The sequence below is a fragment of the Portunus trituberculatus genome, unplaced genomic scaffold (assembly GCF_017591435.1).
Source record: "Portunus trituberculatus isolate SZX2019 unplaced genomic scaffold, ASM1759143v1 PGA_scaffold_205__4_contigs__length_1045770, whole genome shotgun sequence".
In the NCBI taxonomy this organism is placed as follows: Eukaryota; Metazoa; Arthropoda; class Malacostraca; order Decapoda; family Portunidae; genus Portunus; species Portunus trituberculatus.
In genome coordinates, this window is record NW_025541373.1 from 280,590 (window position 1) to 288,408 (window position 7,819).

The following is a 7,819-nucleotide window of genomic DNA, read 5'->3' on the forward strand; positions in this document are numbered from 1 at the left end:
ATATATCACCTAAAATGTTATAGAAAATCATTGAAAAAATAAGATACTCTCCACTACTTTAATGAATTTGATACAATTATGTTTAAAAAACAATTTTACTTCGGGATATTTACTGGATTTTCCCACCGCTGACTGCTTGGTCACCTGAGCAGTAAACGGCTACAGAATAAACTGTTCCTTAACAAGACAAACACTGAAATAGACGCTTGATCTTCCTAATTGAGACGATCTAGACAACTTTAACTGATTCTAGTTCAATAAAATCCTGTAATCAACAAAGAAATTTTACAGTTATTAACCAATCCATTCATCATCATTACCAGACTCACAAAAGCAAACCTCCGTCACGTCACACGTCACACGTCACTCAACACACTAACAACACAACATCTGTCTTCACGACTTACCATTACTTGAATTCCCTTCTCATCCAAGCCTCCCTTTCCTCTCCCCAGCTTTATAGCACCCGTAGAATTATTTTTCATGTTTTTCCTCCAGTTTATACGCTCATAAATATCTCCTACTCTGAACTATATAATACAACACATGGAATTAATCACGGTATGTTTATTAGAGTTTCCACGTGGATATAGCGAGATAATGTATGTATGCATCATCACATGTTATTCAATGTAAGTTACTGTACTCTCAAAACGATAACCACAATTTGTGAAATAACCTACTACTGCTACTACTACTGTTATTAACACTACCACTAACACTACTATTACTACTACTACTACTACTACTACTACTACTACTACTACTACTATCACTAATATTACTACAACTAGTACTATTACAAGAACAAGAACAACAACAACAACAACAACAACAACAACTACTACTACTACTACTACTACTACTACTACTACTACTACTACTAGTAGTAGTAGTAGTACTACTACAATTAGTACTATTACAACAACAACAACAACAATTATTACTACTACTACTGCTACTACTACTACTACTGCTGCTGCTACTACTACTACTACTACTACTACTACTACTACTACTACTACTACTACTACTACTACTATTACAACAACAACAACAACAACTACTACTACTACTGCTGCTGCACTACTACTACTACTACTACTACTACTACTACTACTACTACTACTACTACTGCTACTAAGGTTGTGTGCAGATCCTACTCTCTCTCTCTCTCTCTCTCTCTCTCTCTCTCTCTCTCTCTCTCTCTCTCTCTCTCTCTCTCTCTCTTGTGTCGTATTTCAGTTTATTACAGTATACAATAGGAAAGTGAACTACTACTACGGAACAGTTTACCTATATAAGAACTCTTCCTACACATTAGTTTTATCAGCTAAAGCAGGGGTTCTCAACCTGGGTACGCGTACCCCCAGGGGTACGTGAGAGGAATTTTTGGGGTACGCGGCGGGTTTCTCAAAATGCTTCAGTTTTAAATAGCAGCAAATTCGTTTGTAGTATACAATGTGTCCTTCACTAGAACCAGGACACGTTAACAACGTTAACAAGGAAACTCTTGGAGTTATATCACTTGAGAGGAAGCTCTCTTGGATTACAGTTGCCACACAACCTTGCAAACCTATAATATTTGCTCCGATTTCTTATTTTATATGTTATTCACACACACAGTGACTTATTTATCACTGTTACTAGTTACAAGTTGCAACTAGCTGCAAGCAACACTAGTTCACTGCCATAATGATCGAAAATTGTCTGATATAGTTCCTTTTTGGTAAATGCATTGCATGTTAGTCACATATAGTGTCTCCCTGTGAGGTACCAGTTCCTATCGACACTACCTCATAGAAACATACTAATATTAATTAAAAATTGTGTCTGCTCCACATATATAACACAATTTAAACTTAATAAACTAAGTCAATAAACCATGCATTTATTGTTACCCTTCCTGACGCTGCATTGTGGGTAAGGGGTACGTGATCAATACTGAAAGACTTCGAGGGGTACATCACATTAAAAAGGTTGAGAAGAAGAAGAATTAACCTGTGCAGAAGCGAGGTGAAATGTGTGTTAAGGTTCCGTGCTGTATTTAATTAAGTCTCTAGAAATGAAAGATCTTGGTACACCAGACAATTATGTTTTGCTCTATATTATGATGTCAGTCGTATAAACTCAAGTAACTATAAAGAAATACCATGGTAGAATAAGAACAGAAAAATACTGGTAGGAGTAAAACCCTGGCAAATCAATAGATACATCGTAATACAGTGTTTAGAGACGATTACTCTGTACCGCGAGACGATACTGACTCTCTCCTGCGAACACTGAAATTGTGACAGTTTGGGTCCTCTCCTATTGATATTAATCAAAGTATTGCGATTTATTCACAATAGTAATATATTACACTCCGACGGAACACGGGCCTAATGTGTTTGAGATGTGGCATTTTGTTATAGTACATTTCGCTCTATATAGCGACTGTTTAGGACTAAAAAACTGTAGCTTCAGGTAGATATTCAATAATGTTATCTATCGATTTTCAGTCTTAAAGTAGGGAAAATTACGAATATTGATGCATTTCTTTTATAGTCCTCCTTGCTTCTCGAAAAGGTGCACGAATTTAGAAAAGGTTGAAGAACACTAAACTGTACCCTGAAAAAAATACAGTAAAAGAGATAAGATAAAATGACCAACATCTCTATTATTACGGAGGCTAATAATAATACCAAGACTAATTAAGTAATTCAGAGATAACGAAACGAACGACGATCACGAGAGCTTCCACGATAACAGTGTGTACGATAAGATTTGATTCCAGATTCCTCGATAGCGCTCCGAGTTTCCAAGATAACAATGGCATTCCAGTTTCCTCGATAGCGATGCAAGTTTCCAAAATGACGATGCCTTTCCATGATAAAGATGCCCTTCCAGTTTCCAAGATAATAATGCGAGTTTCCACGATCAAGATGCAATTCCAGTTTCCACGGGAACGATGCGGGTTTCCACGATGTCGATGCGGTTCCAGTCCTCACGATGCGATTTCAAGACACAATATTGAAGTCCACTTGCCTACACAGGTACTGGGACGAACCCTTTCACCCGTAAGGATCCACCCAACACCCTTGAGTGCGAGTAAAGTGACGCTGCCACCTTCCTGCGCTGCAATTGAAGTCCACTTGCCTACACAGGTGCTGGGATGAACCCTTTCACCCCGTAAGGGTCCATCCCACACCCTTAGGTGCGAGGAGAGTGGCGCTGCCACCTCACTGCGACGCAATTGAAGTTCACTTGCCTACACAGGTACTGGGGCGAACCCTTTCACCCCGTAAGAGTTCACCCCAGACCCGTGAGTGCGAGGAGAGTGACGCTGCCACCTTACTGCGCCTCACACGGGTAGCCATGAGCATAACCCGCCACACTCCACTCCCCAAACACTGTCAGTGAGTCCTTTTCACCCCGTAAAGGACCACTGGTACGGTCAGTGCCTGGCTCATGGCGCACAGCGTGCCCTCGTTCATGGCGAGTTGTTCAGCCCGATGTCATTATAAGCAGAGGTCCTGTACACACCACTCACCACCAGACTCTATGCAAGGAGCCCTTATCACCCTTAAAGGCCCCTCACGGCATCATCTGATGGACGGTAGACACGGCACCCTGCTTAAGGCGACGCCTTGCCTAGTATGAGGCGCTGCAAGTTGACAACAATCAGTGAGCTTGAAGCCGCGAAGGAAAATGAGTCCACGCTAACAATGGGATTCCACGACAGGTTGCGATTCCAGTGTCCACGGTACAGATGTGTTTGTTGAGGATAACGATCCGTTTATCGAGGCTAACGGTGCGGCGATGGCGATGGCGAAACGATCCAAAGTATTATTACCTACACAGGTACTGGGACGAAACTTTTACCCAGAAAGGGTCAACCCCAGTCCCGTGGTTATGAGAGCAGTGACGATGCAACCTTGCAATGCCTCACACAGGTCGCCATGAGCAATGACCCGCCACACACCACTCCCCAAACGCTGTCATGAAGTGAGTCCTTTTACCTAACCTAACCTAACCTAACCTAACCTAACCTAACCTAACCTAACCTAACCTAACGTAAAGGACCACTGGTACTGTCAGTGCCTGGCTCATGGCGCACAGCGTGCCCTCGTTCATGGCGAGTTGTTCAGCCCGGTGTCATTATAAGCAGAGGTCCCGTACACACCACTCACCATCATATTCTATGCAAGGAGCCCTTATCACCCCTTTAGGGCCCCTCACGGTACCATCCGGTGAGTGGTAGACATTGATCTCTTGCTTATGGCGACCCTTGCCTAGTGTGATGCGCTGCAAGTGGACGACTAGTAGTGAAGCTTGAGGCCACCAAGGAAAAGCAGGACCTGCAGCCAGTTCCCTGCCTTGGGCCCCAGGCCGGACCCGACGGCCACCTCCTTCCCCCGTGCGGCGCCCAAGGCCGTCACGGCCCTCAAACATCTTTAGGCCGAAAGTTCTCAATCGTCGTTTTAATTTTGATTCGAATATAAAATCGTCGATGGTAAATGAAAAATAGCTTTGGTGTGAAAGTGTGCAAGAGTTAGCTGATTAATGAAACAAGGTGAGGCAGCTTTGCTCCGGAGTATTTAGTGTACTTTGCATGTTGCTGCCTTGAATGTGTACGTGTTTGTAGGTAACTGGATAGAAACAGTAGACCAATGGTAGTTGTGTAGCTATTGGGGAACTTTTGAAAATTAGTTAAGCTTCTGGATAGAGTGGATGAGTGCACACAGGTTTGCGTGTCTTATACATAAACTGCCACTTGTAAACATAAATTTTTCTATTTCATGCTCTTAGAAAAAAGCAAACTTAGTTTTCTTTATTTCCCTGATCACAATGACGTGTAAATATCAATGTTCCAATCATAAGGAAACACTAGGAGAGGACCCAAACTCCCGTTGAAGTTGCCAGATTCAACAGATATCGTAATATTTCATAGAAAAGATGGTCAACTGCATATCGTATATTTTTGGATATTCTTTTGTCACATAAGGAGATATCAAGATAGGTAAAGTATTTCTAAACATGTATCTACGACAAAAACGCTATAATAGTAGAGTTAGGTTATAACTATGCATTGTGTTTTTTATATACCATCTTGCTCTATTCCTGGAACAAAGATTACTTCTTCCTCAATTGATAGCTCGAAGTTAGTTTGATATTTTCTTTCCTTCTAGGTTAGTAAGTAGACTACAAGACACCATGAACCTATGAAGCCCCGTAAATGAGATTATTTTCATAACTTAGAAATCAAAGTCTGATAATGAGATTGTCTATTGCCAACCAAACCGTTCTGCATAGACGTCTTCAGCGTCATAGAGACCTAATGATGTTAGCTCATGGGCAGTGGCCATCCTGACAGCGCGAAACCACAGGGGGTTCATAAGAAGATTTCCAGGGGTACTTAGATGGCTGATCTAATAAAATCCTTTGCAGTGCCATTGCATATTGAGTTCCATGTTCCATGTGACAATACTGGGGGTACTGGTAGATGGTCTTATAACTCAGGGGGTTCTTAACGATAAAAAGGTTGAGAATCCCTGAGCTAAAGTATCATTTAATTAAGAATGAAAAATTAAACATATTATGGCACAAAATACAAATGTGTTACTGTACTTAGTTATAACTAAAAACAAATGGTGCAGTGAAACCATGCGTGCTTTGGGGTCCGAGGGGTCTCCAAGCGCACGGGTTCGAATCCTGTCCACGGTCCGAGTGTAGGTTGGGCTTCCTCACTCGGTTTCCAAGCGGGTGGGCTTTGAGATAGGAGGCACCACAAAAAAGTACTCCTTTTAGCCCAGAAATTCCCGTGAAAAGCCCACATGGTGTAAAAAAAATGTAGTTTAAGCAATTAGAGATTCCAGCACCAGCCTGTGAGAACGGAAGCTGAGCTCAACATGGTCCCCTGATGCAGGTGCACGAGAAGGATAAGTAATATGAACTTAAACCCCTTCAGTACCACGACGCGATTCCATATTCATTCTAGTTACTATTTGATGATTTTTATGCGCCTTCAGAACTTATGTGGGGGATTAAAATAGTGAAGACTGTGGCCATTAATTTTCTGACCTAAAAAAACATGCCAAACTGTCATTCTGGTTATTATTTGGTGATTTTATACAGCTTCAGAAACTCATGTGGTGGATTAAAATAATGAAGACTGTGGCCATTGATCTTCTGACCTCCATAGACTCTTACCAATGTTAATAAATTATCTTAATCGTACACAAATCTGAAGGTCAAAAATGTGTCCCAGTACTGAAGGGTTAATACTCCTGCATTACACTTACCACACACACACACACACACACACACACACAGAGAGAGAGAGAGAGAGAGAGAGAGAGAGAGAGAGAGAGAGAGAGAGAGAGAGAGAGAGAGAGAGAGAGAGAGAGAGTGTGTGTGTGTGTGTGTGTGTGTGTGTGTGTGTGTGTGTTTCATGCTAACTGCTCTACTGATCTTGTTAACTGCATGCCTCTCCTCCTACTGCGGCCTCGCTGCACAAGGCTTTCTTCATCTCCTCATCCCTATTCTGTCCAACTCGCTAATACATGAGTTAACCAGTACTCTCAATCATTCATACCTTTCTCTGGTAAACTCTGGAACTCTCTGCTTGCTTCTGTATTTTCATCTTCCTACGACTTGACTTCTTTTAAAAGGGAGGTGTCAAGCCATTTGTCCCTGAATTTTGGTTAAGTCACGACATTTAAGGGAACTGGCAATCAACTGGCCCTTTTTTTCCATTATATATATATATATATATATATATATATATATATATATATATATATATATATATATATATATATATATATATATATATATATATATATATATATATATATATATATATATATATATATATATATATATATATATATATATATATATATATATATATATATATATATATATATATATATATGCATGACAAATGCAATATAATATTTTAGTAATTCTTTTCTATTACTTATTTGTTTAATCCAGTAGATACTATGAGGAGGAACAGTTTCACTCGCTACTGACGAGGAACTGCTACTTCACAAGAGGTTCACCGGTAATAAGCAGCGCTTCCAGGGATGGAGTTTTCTACCGTGCCGCGGACATCGCTGAGCGGAACGAGGATTGGGGTAAAGTCACTGCATTTTCCTGTAACACATTCGATTCGTAAGTCGCACTTCTCACTTCACTTCACACTTGCTCTAAGATGGTCTGCCAGGTGGATCAACAGTCGCCAGTTGGTTCTCTAGAAGGCCTCTTAATCTCTCATCTCTCAATGCTTCGATGTTATCCATGCCACGTCTCTCCAACAGTTCCTCCCCCTTCATCTCTCCAGCTCTTCCGAAGCTACACACTTCTGTTTTGCTTCCAACTCTCTCTCTCTCTCTCTCTCTCTCTCTCTCTCTCTCTCTATTATTCATCAATATCTTCTAAATCAAACGTCTTGTTTTATCCACTCTTATGCTGATGTTGCCACCATACTCTTTAACACGTTTTTTAACAGCGACGACCAACCCTTCAGGAAGTTAACACATTCCACAGGGAAGCCACATGTGACGTATATCAACTAAACATGAACAATTCTCTATTTCTAATTTCAAACAATTTCGAATTATCTTAGTAAGATAATTGCTGTGTACAATAAGTCCATTATTTCATTAATATATATATATATATATTATATATATATATATATATATATATATATATATATATATATATATATATATATATATATATATATATATATATATATATATATATATATATATATATATATACACACACAAGAAATTTGTTGGGTTTTCCATTTCAGGAAAAAGGT